Source organism: Ammospiza nelsoni, chromosome 16 (assembly GCF_027579445.1).
Source record: "Ammospiza nelsoni isolate bAmmNel1 chromosome 16, bAmmNel1.pri, whole genome shotgun sequence".
Lineage (NCBI taxonomy): Eukaryota > Metazoa > Chordata > Aves > Passeriformes > Passerellidae > Ammospiza > Ammospiza nelsoni.
In genome coordinates this window covers 5,848,639-5,864,274 of record NC_080648.1, presented here as the reverse complement: position 1 = coordinate 5,864,274, position 15,636 = coordinate 5,848,639, and the positions used below count along the sequence as shown (strand labels likewise).

Below are 15,636 nucleotides of genomic sequence, written 5' to 3'. Positions count from 1 at the left end.
GAAATGTAGTGGATGGTCTGATTGGATCTAAAGATTGAAATCTGTTTGGGACAATAAGCAGAGGTGAAAAGCTGACTCACATAGGCCATGTCTTGATATCCATTTCCTTGTTGGGATAAGTGAGCTCAGTATTTGCAACCAAATTCAAAGCATTCCTCCTGTTGTTAAGACTTACAGACACAGCTGATAAAAGTTTTTCATGCTTCTTCAAAATTTATGTCCTTAAGCAGCATCATTAGGAGTTAGTATTTGATCCTGTATAATTGTTTAGATTTTGTGTGATGGTTCAGCAGCATGAATGTGCTTCAGAGAGAGTTTTCTGTAGTGCTTTGCTCAGTATCTGCCCATGCTTGATTTTACTTATTAGAATAGAAGCTTTCTCAGTTAAAGTCTGGCACAGGGAAATACTGTGCCTCAAATCCCACATGGCCTGAACTACCTGGTCCCAATTAATGAAATATTGAATGTGGTGTTAATGACAGGAGGGGCCTGAAAGGACTTAATGAAAATTACTGATATAATCACTTTCTAAAGTAAAACATGATTTTGATATGATTAAATAGCAGGTGGAAGTGGGAAATTGAGTGCATTTTGGAAAAGTAAATGAACTTCAACAAGGACAAAAAAGCATCAGGTGCCTTGTTTCTCATTACAAACCAGAAATCTTCATTTCTTACCTATCCAGCCTGCAAAATCTTCAGCCTTTGAGCACTGTACAATATTCATTTTTAGGGCAAAACTGTACTACTGCCCTCCCTTCTCTTTCCACTTGAAGGATGGTTGGTCATTCCTAGGATTAGTTGGAGAGGTTTCCTCTGAGTCTGGGTTCTGAATTTCACTTTGTGTATCCTGTGACAAGATCACCATTTAGGTGAACACCTATTGGTTCTTTTTTCAGTAGTAAAAACAGCCTGTGCACCCTCCCTGGCAGCTTCTTACACAGCACAGGCTGAACAGCCACGAGCTGAGATTGAGCAAGGGCCTGCTTTAGTCTCTGGAATTGACTTTTTCAGAGTAATAAAAGGCATCTCTTCGTTTAGTCACCATCACTCCTCATTGTCATAGAAAGCTTTATCAAAATAACAGCACTGCACTTAGGGCAGTAAGGATTGAATTCTTCCCTTTTTGGATCTGACTCAGAACTGGCTTCACTCTAGATTGATTTCTGACCATTGTCTGATTTAAATTTTGTAAAGAGCACGTGAGCTCCATGTCTTACAGGCTGATATCAGCGTATTTGCAGCTTAAAGTTAGGGTTTGTATCAACAATCTCTTGAATACAGGAGGACATTGAGACTAAACCAGGAAATCAAGGCCATAAGTGCCCTGGTTGTGCAGTACTTCTACATGTAATAAAGGCTCTAAGATGCAAATTCTGCAGAGATAGATTTGAGATAAACATGTTTTGGGCAGATTTAGGAATAAGATGGATAAGGATAGATTTAGATAAAGAAGATAAGGATAGATTTAGATAAAGATGTGTTTTGTATCGACTTCTGCATTTTCTGAGTCACTTGTGTGATGTGCATTATTGGCATTCCATTTCAGGTGACTCAGATGGCCAAGTGTGGTGTCAGGAAGCAATGTCATGTCAGGCAATGTCACTTCCCAGAGTGGTTAATACAGTGCTGCTGCTTAGGTAATGAAGCAGTAATAATGTGAAAAGCACTGCAGATGTTAGCAGTTACAAAAAATGTAAATTATATTTGCCTTCCTTTACTGTGCTGATTTCAGATCTGTCCTTCCAAATCCATGATGATAGAAGAAATCAAATTGTCTTGAGGTTAAACATGAAGTAAGGGGAAAGGAGAGAAATATCTCTTAGGTGTGGGTACACAAATACACAAATACTTATGGAGATCCGTGTGGACAATATTTTAAGTCACTAAAAATCCAAGCACCTGAGCTGCTTCATATGAATCAAGAAATGTTATATAAAAACAGCTGCTGCTGTTATGCAATCTTCCTAGCTCTGTTTTCCTCATCAAATTAATACAGAAAAACATGGTTTTGTATTCTGAATATGTGCACATAGTTGAATTCCTTGTTCAGCTTTTAATTAATTTAAATGAAGTTCTAAATTTGGTTCCCTGTCTAGGTTTCTGCTTATGACCATTGTTTTACATGACAATCAAATTAGCATTTAGTAATTCCTTTTCCTTCATTGTTCTCAATATAGAAATACCTGCTTTAATTATTCTTTAGTTCTTGCTTCTTTCTAACCTGAAGCTGGTGTTGAGCTGTGCTGTGAGAGCCTGTGCACAGAGAAACCCTCCTTGCCTTATGTGCTTAGAGCAGGGAAACACAGGCACAACTCTTGAAGTGGTTCCACTTCATAGTGACAGAGGAACACTTATTTTAGTTGAGGAGCAATGTGTAACACAACTTCAGTTTTGTTTTTCAGATATATATGCTAAGGGTTCTCTTCTTGTTTAATTTCTAATAGAAAAATGTACAGAATGTAACTTTCTGAATTCCCAGAAAGACTTAAACTTTTGAACCTGATCTCTGTCAGCTTTTCTCTTTCCTCCATAGTAACTGCATGTCTCCTTTTCCTCTGTATCTTGTATGTGGCAATTATTACTGTCAGAGACATAAGGTAATTAAGCTGAATTTCATATTGAGGGATGTGGGCTAAAAATAAATAAACAATCTGATTTCATCAATTGCATCTTGATAAGCTCTGGCTATCAAAAGTCGAGGTTATTTTTTCTATTTCACCTTGCATTTTTTGGCTCCCCAGTGCAATCTCCTAGCTGGGTGCTGTGTGGCAGAGCTCAGCTGCTGCTCCTGTGCAGGCACAGGTTTGTGAGTGTCAGCAAACCCTGGCTCTGGTTCAGTGAGTGGGTAATTCTCAGTCATTAATTTGTTGAAGCAGTGTTTGAACCTATCAGCTTAAACGTAAATCACTTCTCAGGCGTGAGGCACCAGAAGGTGCAATTAAAGAGGCAGTAAAATTAGATTGGGTTTAAACTGTTGGTTTTTCATAACTGTAGGATGCAAACACAAAGTTTTTCTTCCATTATGGGGAGAGTTTGCATGTCCAGAAATGCACTGAGGTGTTTTATGCTGAGTGTGCTTCCTAAAGAAAGCAAGGTAGTTGAGAATGATGGGGTTTTTTTCAATTTCTTATAATTTCTGATGTGTCCTTTCAGTTCTTTGATGAATATCATAAAAATGTAGAATTAAAATAAGTAAGGCTCTTTAACAGGTGCTTTGTTGAAGGCTGGATAGGAATAAACTCTGTGGCACTTCTTTGCTAGCTGAAAACCAGCATCAGTGTGTGCTGCAGGCACTCTGACATAAAAAACAAATTCCATTGAAGAGGCAAGCCCTGGTTTTAGTGAATTTGTGTTGTTAAATATGAGATGTGCATTCCTTTATGAATTGTTTATGCCCACCTCACCAAATCTGCTGCCTTTGCAGTGCTTTTATTGCTCAGCATGGCTCACCTGCTCAAAGGCTGGTGTAGGGTGAGGACGTGTTGAGTGTTCCCAAATCCCATGGAAGGGCAGGCAAAGAGCCCTGATCTGCTCTGCAGAGCAAGTCCTGCTCTGCTGAGTGACCATGGCCAGCCACAGTGTGTAGGTAATCTATGGTAAACATACACAAGATATAAACTGTGTGCTAAATGTACTCCAGCAGCTGTTTAATGTAATTCCTTCTTCAATAAACTGAAGTTTTTAAAAAAGTGCAGCATACACTTTGTATTGAATTTCAATCAGCTAGTTAAGGCACTCAACAATTAATACTCTAGAGCTGAAAATTAATCAAAAGTGAACAGAACTGTGTTGAAAGAAACCAGTTTATGTATGGATGGAAAAGAGCACTGAGGTGCTAGAATTTTTTGGTGGTTTGTTTTTGTTTGATTTGGGTTTTCTTCTTGTTGTGTTTTGTGGTTTTTTCCCCTGCGAATATCATATATATGGTTCTTTTAGTTTAGTGCACAAGCCAAGCACATAAATCATTCTCTTGGCTGCTTTTAAGGACAGCATTGGCCCTTCCTGGATAGTGCTACCTAAACTAGCTTTATCTACACTGGTGTTTGTGTGCTCCAGAGCCCTGGAAGCACAGGATATTGATCCTTGTGAGTCTTAACTACCTGCCAGATCTTAAGTTAATCCAAGATGCTTTATTCCTGCAGCTAGGTCAGGATGGGGTTTTTATTGGCAGAATTTTTTGTGGGTTTTGGGGTTTTGTTATTGTTATTTTTTTTTCTATCTCATACTGAGGTGTTCATACACTCAGTTACGTTGTTGACTGTGTACTACACTTTGAGCTTTCAAGTATCTTTAACAGATTTTTTTTTTCCTAGAATGTTGCCATTCAAACTATTCCTATGAAGTTGCTTGAGCAGGCTTTTGACAGTTTAATATGTTTTGTAGAACTGGAACTTTAATTATAATTCTTCCCAATTCGTCTGTACTTAAACATCTGTAACCCTGGAGTTCCGTAGCTCTGTGAGGTTGTTCAATCTTACTTTAATTTTCATCTTGATGTATTATAAATTTTACCTGGCAAGTCGTAGTAGGAGGCAGTATTTCAGGCACAGTGCACCTGCTGCTCTGTGTTGGTGCAAGCAGCACATATTTCAGTCATGTGACAAAATACTATTGCTTCATTTCTTTCTAAAGGAAAAAAAAAAAACTCACCTCAAAGAAATGTCAATATTGGAATTTACAATTCCTTGTAAATGCAATAGTTCATTTTGAAAAAATGCAAGATTTGCATTTAGATATCAATAGAAAATTGAAGACAGAATATTAGTTAATGTGCAAGAGTTGCTGAAAACACAATAAATGGAGAAGGCAAATCCTTATTTCTAACTCACACTTTTCAAAGATATTTTATTATGTGAAAATGGCAACTATTGCTTTTATATATGCTCTTATTAATATATGCTCACACTTCTCTTCCTTCCCCTCCGTGTCACACACAGGGAGAGTCAGGATTGCTGGCAGATTTCCTGTTAATGATAAGTGGTGACACTTCCTTTATGTTCATTAAAGGCTTTCTTCTGATGGAGATAAATAGATAAATGACATGCTTGGGGTTACCAGGAAGATGTGATTTCATCACTCAGTAAACAAGCTTTGAAACAGTGCTCCTGATTTACAAGTAAGTTATGATCACACCAGCTCTGACAGAGAGAAACGTTTATCCCAATGCCTGAAGCTCTGATGCTGGAGTCACTTGAACATTGTGCCTTGCTGTCAGCTATTTCAGATGGATTTTGGTAAATAAAAAATGTCTAAGTTCTAGAAATAACCTCCATTATTCACATAAAGGCACGTTGCATAATTTGTCTGAACATAGAAACATAATGTGCATAGGGTAGAATGCTGATTGTTGCTGAAGTCTGCACGTGGAGCCCATGTGCTTGTGCCAGCAAAATTTGCACTTCTTATGTCATCAGTAGCAAAGGTGGGGGCTCTCAGCTCATCTTTCTTTCTGCTCCTATTTGAGGCACCAAAAATAGATATCTGAGGTTGAAAATGTGGTATTCAGGAATGAGCTGAGTGAGGAGCTAACCTTATGTGACTTCAAGATTGGCTTTTGGGGTCAGAGCATTCTACTGGATGACCTCAAGAGGTCCATTTCAACTTAATTGTTCTACAGGTCTGTATTAATGATCTCCCTGTGACTTGGAAGGGAGGTAACTAATTTGTGTGAGACCTGTAATTTGTTTCCTGAAATCCTAATAATCTTGACCTGAGTATAGGCCCTTCTGTTACTGAGTTTTTTGATACCATTTTTGGAACTTCTCATCTGTTCAGAACCCAGATCATTGCTTGGTCCATTGTAAGTGCTGCAGGTTATTCCAGCAGTGTGAGTAGGTAAGAGGGATAGACCCACCATTCTGAAATAAACCCCAAATTTAGAGTACTTCCCAGCACGGATATTTATAATATCATCAGAAAAATCGCATCTGATCACCAAGTGCTGTGCTGCACATGAGACAGCAGTACTGCAACTTCTGTATTGGACAATAAACTGTATGAGGATGCCAGATGATAAACTGCTGTTTTTTCCCAGATGCACAGGCTTTAAAGGCAGCACTGTTGCTATTTGTAACAAAAGATTGACTGCCTCAGAACGTGATGTTGGTTCCATACATAAACAGGATTAAAAATACTAAAATCCCTCTTTAAGTAAGTAATTAACAAGCTGTAAGTGTTCCTGTCCCTCCCACGTTGTAGTGGGGAGAAGCAGCTGATGTTTGTGTGGTGGCACATCTTCAGGACACATGCACGGTGCCAGGGAAGGTGGGCAGTGATAATTGCTGTACAGGCTGGCAGCCTGCCAGCCCCAGAGCAACATTTCAGCCTCAGAATGTTCGATGTGAATTTGCAATGGAGAGTTTGGTGCTGTGCTGCATTTCACAAGGCACTAACACACTGTTTCCTTCGTTCTCTTCATGTTCTGTGCCAGAAATGTTACTTGACATACCTGATGTAAGAGGATTGTGGCAAAGATTGTTAATTTCTTGCTATTTCTCTGACAATAACAAGCTGATGAATTCTTTTGTTGGTGTCCCAACATGGATGGCCACATGTACTTTTGGGATGTGTTACTGAAAAGGTAAGTAGGTCTGTGGGAAATCAAGCCAAAATGTTTTGCCAATGTTATTTTCCCTTGCATTGGGAAGGTTTTCCTAGCTTTCAGGATTTGGTGTGGCTCTTCAGGACATGTTTTATGTTTTCATTGTTATTCATAGCAATTTCTTTCCATTGAAATGAGTAGCTATGGTTACTGGATGGCTACTGCAGCCCCATGCAGGGAGGCTGTGAGAGGGGTTAATTGTTGTTTGATGTATGTTTTCAAACTGTAGTAACAATTCTCCAGCTTCTAGTCTGAGCTCTTATTTGTTGGGAAAATAAAATGTGATCGCAGAAGTTCCAGAAGCCTGCCTGAAATAAGGGCATTTGGTAAAGGGTGATGTTCTAATAATTGTGTTAAGCCCGTTGTGAAGAAACATGTATTCTCTTTCTATATTTCATTCCATTGAAAAAAGGAAGTTGTTTCAGTAACCTGTCGCAGTTGCAGGCTACCACGAGAAATTGAAAACTTGCTCAAAATAAATGTAATAGCATTTAGACTACAGTGGGCCAGAGTGTTTGGGAGAATTCAGATCTGTCTGATGGGGAAAGGACTTGAGAGAAAACTGAATTAACAGTGCTCAGAAGACATTTCTCACTGCTTTTAAGCTTAGAAGATAAAATTGAATTTAAATTATTAGGCCCATGTTCACCATAATCTAAAGCAAAACAGCTGTTATGCATCCTGTATGCAAAGGGTTTGAATCAATCCTGTGAGCTCCTGTGTTCTGTCGTGTATTTTGCCTACAGAGCCAGGAGATCCATTTAAAAAGAAAATCAGGAATATTATGTAAACCACTAGGGCTCCTCTGCATTCCTTTGTGAGCAAAGCAGCAACAAACATCAGCATGCACATGGGGTGCCTGATAACAGCAGACATTCCCCAGGATTAATCTTGTTCTGCCATGGGGAGCGCAGGGCTGCTGTTCTGTGCCACACGGTTCTGCAGCTCCTGTGCAAGGTGCCATGGCACGGAAACAGGGCTGTATCAGAGACCTGATGATATCAGGGCCCTGTCTGGCTGCCAGAGCACCTTGTTGGAGCTGCAGGAGCCTACATTTAAATCAAGGAAGTCATTAAGCTATTACACATTAGAAGATCAGCAAATAATTTCAGTGAATTTTGTATTTTTATAGTGTGTGTGTACACTTATAAAACTCACAATAATCTACTTGCTTTTATGTTGTTTTTATACATATTTCTGGTTTTTACTGAAAAAATATCCTGAGTAGTTAGCATGCATAATTACATTCTTGTTCATTGATTACTAGCTAGAAAACAGCGAAAGTAAACAATGAGATTTCTCCTGATGACTATCTGTTGATTTATTGGTAATCAGAAAAGCAAATATTTAAAAGTTTAATTGTTGATAAATAACCTATATTATAGTTTTGATGCATCAATTGATGTGTAGTGTTTTGCTGCAGGCTGCCTGATCAGTGCCTTCACTGTACATTTCATTTTTTAAACACATAGATGATGATAAGGTAAATTGAGGAAAGGAGATATACATATGCTAAAGGGACATAAATAACCTTGAGTTCAAGGGTAGGATGACTAGTCAGAAGCAGAACATAGTGAATGTGGGACATTTTGTCAAAGGTAACAGTTGCAGCAGTTACTGAACACAAAGCTGCCTGGGACAAATAATAGAAGAGTTTTTATGGTGTTAGAAAAATCTTCCCATTAACTAAACACAATATGCAGGAGCAAACATATGGATTGGTCTCATTAAGAGCAAAGACATTTGTTTGAGATAAGCCTCAAAGGGAAGGAGAGAAGTGGCATTTTTCTTTGGGAAAGACAAAAGAATAATGAGGTTAAATTAGAGCAACATCACATTATCACACTGGTGGAGCCTGGACAAAGACAGAGTACAATAGCCTCACTCTGTGTGGAAAAAAAAGAAAAAGGATTGAGTGTTAGAGGCACAATGAAGTTTTGGTTGGTTGGTTGGTTTCACTGTTAGAAAGCTGTTTCCAGTTTGTCTGGTGCTGTCATTCTGTGCAGTTTGGGCACTGCTGGTTCCACAGTCAAGGCTGTCTCACACTGTCCAGAAGAAATCCTGAGCATTGAGTGCAATGTTTCTCTTGCTCCTCGCAGGAATGTGCTTTTATTTTCCCTTTTCAAACATGTTGGTTGTCAAAGCCTTTATGTAATCCTTGGTCCAGGTTCTTGGAGCCGGCTTCCTCAGCTTTACTTGGTGAACTGTGGCTGTTTCCCCTTGTTAGTTACAATAACTTGGGGATGGATGTTGGTAACCTGTGTGTGGAATTGTCTCCTAAAATCCTCTTTCTTTGTCTGACTCAAGGCATGTCACTGCAGTGTTCACATGCTGTGTAGGGAATGCAAGTGTCTAGAGCAGTGTTTAAGTGGCATCTTTAACATGGAGCACAAAAAAAATGATTTACACGTTACCATCTGAATTTCCACTGGTGCTGTGTGACTTAGTCATCCTGATGTTAGTAAATGAAACAGGGAAAAGCAGTAATAAAATGAAAATACAGAAGAAGTTCCTGTGTTGGTTTGTCTCCCTTTCAGCGGGTCTGTGAGTGCTGTTAGATGTGTGTAGGGGCACAGCAGGACAGGTTTGCTTTGTCTAATCTTGGCCAGAGTTTCTCAGCCAGGTAGGCTTGTGTTTTCCACATTGATCCCTGAGTCAGGCAGACAGGTGCTCTTTATCATCCTCTGGTTAAAATAAATCCATTAGTCTCAGCTCTTCCTTCTCTGTGTTTTCAGCTCCCTTGTCAACAAGCCTGGGTATCTGATGTGCTGAGTTCCTTTCCCTTGCTGAACTCTCCAGTTCACTTCTTTCTCTCCCTCTCCCCCACAGTTGTATTCCCCTGCATCTTAAAGAGTTCATTTAAGCAGTAGCAGACTTACAGAGGAATTTTAATATGATCTCCCATTATGGAGATTTCAATCTGTTCCACAATCACGATTCAATCTGTTAGCTAGATAAGAGTTTAAGAAATTTTTTAGGCTTTGAGAACTTTGTAATGAAACGAAGCAGTTTAATATGCAGTTAGCAATACAGTATAATATTTACAGTAATGTAATTGCAGGGGAAGATATTGCTCAAATTGAGATAATAATTTAAAGGAATCAAAGATATAACTTAAAAATTAAAAATAAATCAGTTATATTGAAGTCTTATAAGAAATATATGCCTTAAATATTAAAATGAAAAGAGGAGAATGGAGGAAGAGAAAATAATTCTTTTAGTTCCTGAGAGTCCTGTGATGTGCAAAATCTTTCTTGTAGCTGGGATACACGATGTAATAGCATAATGCAAAATGCTGAAATATCATGCTGCATGCAGCAGGACTAGATTGTGCAAAATAAGGCAAAACTGCCCCCTGTGCACCAGTGTAGTGCTAGTGTGGGATCTGCTACCTGGCCTGAGACTGTGACCATTAGGAGTGATAAAACTGATTGTAGTCATTTATTTATTTCTTTATTTACAGAAAACAGTAAGATTTTTTTGAGGCTCTAGTAAGCACAGTAGGAGACTAATAACGTCAAAACTTATCAGAAAAAGTCTCTAAAATAACTTCACTTTTTGTCTTCTGCAATTAGAGGATACAGTTCACATATGACAGTGTTTGAATATCCTAAGTATGTGTGAAGAGGTGAACATTTGATCATTTTGGTAGTTTCAGAATGAGTTGAATGCATGGTTACACTGTCTCCAGCACACAAACAGATTGACAAGGCAGATCAGATAAATAAACTTTATTAACCTCCTCTCAGTGTTAGGGTATTCACAGTTTCAGAATTGACAGAGAGCCTGGAATGAGTCAGATATGAAAAATCTGTTAAAAATTAAAACTTTTGGTGAACTTCTAGAGCAGGTTCATCCAGAAGGTATTTCTGAGGAAAGAAAGCAGGGATAAAAAATATGCACAATGAAGTCTAAATCCTGGTGTCTGGAGCCAAAAACAATCACAAGCTGAGTCTGGCTGGTGAGTCAGAGTGGTAGTCTGGAAGGTGGGCACTTAAAACAGGGATTGATGTACCAAACATTGGATCCTCAGAGGGGAAAAAAGGAATTCACCTCTTTGAGAGCTTGTCTTCAGTGTGATGCCGTCTTGTTCTTGAACCTGAGGCCAGTCTGAAGTCACTCTGTCCTCTCTCATGTTTGCTTTTCTTTCAAGGGCATTGAGCTGGATTATCTTCTCTTAAGTGGAATTATCAACTTCATGTCTTTTATTGATTCATGAGAAATATTTTGAAATATTGTGATTTCAGTTCAAGCGAGAAATATTTTGATGACAGTGTTTGCCATCTTCCTTATAACTCTGTCAGTGTCTATTGTGAGCTAGAAGGAAAAATGAGTAGTTGTGGCTGGGTCAGATAGCAGGAATTCACAGAGAACTTGCTGTTCTGTGCTGCATCCAACAAGGTCTGTCTTCCTTTGAAACAGGGATGACCTCTCTGACTGGATACCAAGGAGGTTCAAAACCCTCTAATTTTCCTTGAAATCTATTTTTATCATGATCAGGGACAGGCTAAGTTAAAAAGTACAAGACTGACAGTTCAGCAAGGAAAAAAGTGTCTTTACTGAATTGTGCAGGTATTCTGTAGCAGAGTTGAAAATTCTTCTGGTTTTCTGGGCTTTGTCACTTTTATTGTGTACAGCATGTTTCCAAGTGTTCTTTATTTATTCAATTGAATGTCTAAAAGAAATTAATTAATGAAATTCGATGCAAAATCATAAAATTTCATTAGCATCAGTGACTGTTACTGTCATTGACAATATCATAACTATTGGGAGGAAAATATATATTTAATGAGGAGAAATTGTTTTAAACTTGAATTCAAAAGCCAATATAAACTGCATATGTAAATGTATGTAGCTGTGTGTATACATATTAGAATTATTTTACATGAAGCCAGGTACAGAGCAAGGGTCTCTCCAGGTGACTTAGATAAAATCCCTTTGCATGATTCACATTTAGAATCTGAGCACTGACCTATTCTCCAGAAGCACTTTAGAAAATTCTGAGAAAAATTAATACAATGCCCACTGTGTGTAATGCCCAAAGACTTGTGGAGGGTGTGCACAAAATCTGTTCAGCAGGTGTTAGTGCTGCACTTTTGTGAATGCTGTCTGCTGCTCTAAAGAGAAATTGTTGTGGTGACTCAACTCCCGCAGCTGATGCACCAGTTCTGTGTCTGTGCCAGATCCTCTTTTAGTTTTTAAAAGTTCCCAACTGGGAATTCATACTGGCATGGGGAAAAAATAGAAGTGGGGAAGAAATACCTTTAACATTTGAAAGCTTTGCTGATTTTCCTAAGGTCTCCTACTGCAAAGAATAACAACATTAAAGAAGGTAGGGTGTTAAAATATTTTCAGTGCTGCCCATGTTAAATGTGTCAATCATGTTGAGTCTTCTCAGTTTTTCACAGTTCTGTTTGTTTGAGGAAGATCAAATTTGCACTTTTTATAGCATCCATCAACTGAAATGTACCATTGATTCCAAAAAGGTGTTTGACCCTGAAAAACCAATTACTTCTACTCAAATCAAAAGACAAATGCGGAGGTGTTTCCATGAGTAAAACAGCATTTTAAAACATTGTAAAGTGGAGCTGAGAAGGTAGCAATAAAAACACTTTTTTTAACAGACATATATTTTTAAGCACTTGTCAGAAACATGAACCTGGTGAGATGTGGAAATGTCAGACACATTACATGTGCAGGACGTGCATTTGGCATTTTGCTGTCAGCAGGGGAGTTCTTCTACAGCTAATTCCTCAGGAACCACACGCTGAGTGTGTCTGCAGGGAGGAAGCAGGGCTAGGGGTAGAAGCATATATTGTTTATTTTGTGGAGGTGTTTTAACAGGATTTTTTCCTCTTTAAGAGAAGACCATGAGTTATGTCAGTCACGCTGTATGAGAACTTTGTGGAGTTGGAATAAATTCCATATTTTATGCAAAACATGAGTCAAGCTGTGCAGCTCACTAGCACAGGTACAAATGGGCACTTTCTAGTGCGCTGCATGTAAAGTGATTAAGAATCCTGTCTTACAATTCACATGTGTTTAATAAATATTATCTGCTGATGAGCTGCTGCCTTTAGCATGCATGGCTGGGTTTTATTGGGGTCCTCTCAGCCATAGGGAAGGGGTGCAGGGGCTGAATCTCTGGTTTTGCCATTTGAGCTATTTTCTCACCTCTCCCCTCCTGTCAGTTGTGCCAAATCTTAGCCCTGGTTGCTGCACTGTTGACGTGAGCAGGGGCTGTTGGCCCCAGACAGCTCTGTCCCAGCAGGGCCATTGGTGATGCTCCTGTTGTTGGCTCCAGCTGTGGGGGTTTAATCTGACACAGCTGTCACAGCACATAGCCTGAGGAGCACGGTGAGGGAGATGGGATTAAAGTATCACTGTCTGTTCAAAACCAAATTTCCTGCAGGACAGTATTGCATGAAAGCAATATTTTAATGAATACACAGAATATAGGGAGTGGTTACAATTTCTTTATACACTGTTTCCCATAGAGACCTTCATAAATACACCAAAAATGCAAACAGTTAGGATTTTTATTCTCTTTTAGGCTGTAAACTCTAAATGATGGAATCAGTATTGTCATAATTTAGCAGCAGTATTAAATAAAGAAGCAACAGTGAATGAAAATTCAGATTCATATCAAATAGTTTCCTTTCCTTATTGCATTTTTTTTCAAAATTCTAATATTTATTATGGTTATTTCATATAATCACAGTTGACACTGATAGGAAGGTTTTTATAATATGGTCAGAATGCAGTGAAAAAATAAGGCCTTGTTTATCATAAGAAAAATTAGATATCACATTTTAAACGATCCTTTGGTTCAGGTAGATGTGATTTTAAAGTTCAACCTGCATGAGGAAAAAATTATATAGACTTGAAAGTTGAAAAAAAAAAGTCTTTTTCAAGTTAGTGAAATGTTCTGTTACTAATTTTGCTCTCATTAAGACGGTGTTTTTCTTATGTGAATAAATTCCAGTAATTGAGTTCATCTTCTTGTTATGAATCCAGAGAAGGCAGAAACTGAAAGGAAAAAAAAAATCCCTTTTTGTTTCTCTTTTTTTTTTTCCCCAGGATTAGACCAAAATTCTGATTACTGTGCATTACAGCATCACTGACATCAAATAGATGCAAATACTGAACCAAATTTACTCCAGCAGTAATCATTATTTGACTTTTCATGTTCTGCAGCAGGACTGTTTTTGCTGTACTTAACTGTAGCTAACTACATGGGGAAAATACAAGTAGGATACAGCGAATTTTTTTAATCCTGCCAAATAGTTCATTAGTAGATGAAGGAAAAATTCTTTGTTGCAGAAGTTTTTAAAGGATCTCTAAGCAGATGCTTAAAAACCTGTGTAACTTAGTGGACTGCACATCATTGTCAGAGGAAGACATAAAAGCTGAATTATCCTTGTGCTGCACTTGAGACAGCATCACTGGTCCATATTAGTAAAAATGACATTTTTTGTAGAGCCACCAGGGTGGTGTCAAGCTCTGGTGTTCTGTTCAGTGAGTGCTCCTGCTCCCTGCACAGCACGTTCCTGGTCCCAGCTCTGCCTCACCTGTGTGTGTGGGAAACAGCAGGGCTTGGGATGGGTTCTTGGGCTGCTGGGTCAGCTTCTCCTTGTGGAGCTCATTCTGTCATTGCCCTGAACATCCCTTGGGACTGGGGAGTGCAAGGTCAGCGCTCCCACATCCCCCAGGACATCTCTGTGCTTCATCTGTGCCACCCTTCTTCCCACTGCGTGCCTTGGTGTTGCTGCTGTCACCTTGTGCAGCAAGGGCAGCGCAGGGACTGTGCCTTCTGCAGCAGAGGTGACTCAAATGTAAAGATATATTGAATTTTTTGTTCAGTGTTGCAGTCATAGATCTCCAAACAGCTGAGCAAAGAGAAGTGCAGGGTGGTGAAACAGGACCGCACACTCTGTGTAATGCAATAATTGTTTGTAGCCTTACTGGGGAGTAGAATTGGATTAATATTCTTGGGATTCGTCTTCAGTTTTCTTAAATACAAAACAGTAACAATTATTAATACTTTTCATTTTTATGTCACACGAGGATATAAACCATAAAGCAAATGATTCTGCCCAAAATTTGCCTCTGAGCAGAGAAGGACATGCAATGACATGTAGGAGAAGGTGGGGAAAACATTAGGTAATTGCATTTTATAAATGGAATTGTCATTTCATGGAAACACCTTTTAATTTCTTTTTTGTAAGCTGCATAAATTTAGTTTGGTTTATTGCCTTTCTCAAATGAAACCTAAGCACAACTGTAAATAATGAACTTATTGAGGAAAGAAATTCACCAGCTGTAGTTCTTCAGTGTGCTTGGGGCTAGCCTGAGGACCTGACTGTTCCTTTGAACCATACTTTGATTCCCACTCTGTCTGTTGGGCTCAGAAATGAAAGTAATTTTGACCATTTAAAGTTCTGGTTAGAGCAAAATCTTTATTCTTTGGTGGCATAAAAGAAGTAAGAGAATTTGATCATTTTGGGAGGCTTCCTGAGAATTTCAGTGACACCTCCAGATCCTCACAACTTTTTTATCTGGGTGGTGAAATTTTTCATTGTAATTTTAATATTTGTTACAATGTGCAAATATGCTTAGAGTAATATTAAGAAATAAATGGCAATGTGTGGGGCTGGACTTCTTCAGTAGTTGGTTCTAGGGTTTTTTTTTTGGTTTCTTATTTCTGAGGAAAACATCTAGTACTGCACCTGTAGCTATATCCTGGTAATGGATACTAAGCACCAATGAAGAGAAGGAATAAATGGAAAAGTGTTTTGAATCCTTTAATGTTTAAAAGTGGTGTCATTTTCAAGAAGCTCTCTGTAACTTTTCTGAATGATGGTCTGAGTCAGCGTTAATGGGATTTGAAGATGTGATTTCATGGTGCTCTAATTATTTCAATCCTCATTTTCAGACAATGTTTTATTAATGGCATTGTGTTAAAAGCCTGATAAGTTACTCTTAAGTGTTGCAGGAAGAGGGGCCTAATTAAAAAAAAAAAGAGAGAAATAT

At 38.6% G+C, this 15,636-nt stretch overlaps 1 protein-coding gene across 1 annotated transcript in view; it reads left to right on the top strand.

The window, feature by feature from the left end:
- The window catches only part of TENM2 (teneurin transmembrane protein 2), a 505,046-nt gene that overhangs the window by 219,891 nt on the left and 269,519 nt on the right, over positions 1-15,636 (top strand). The window lies entirely within an intron of this gene.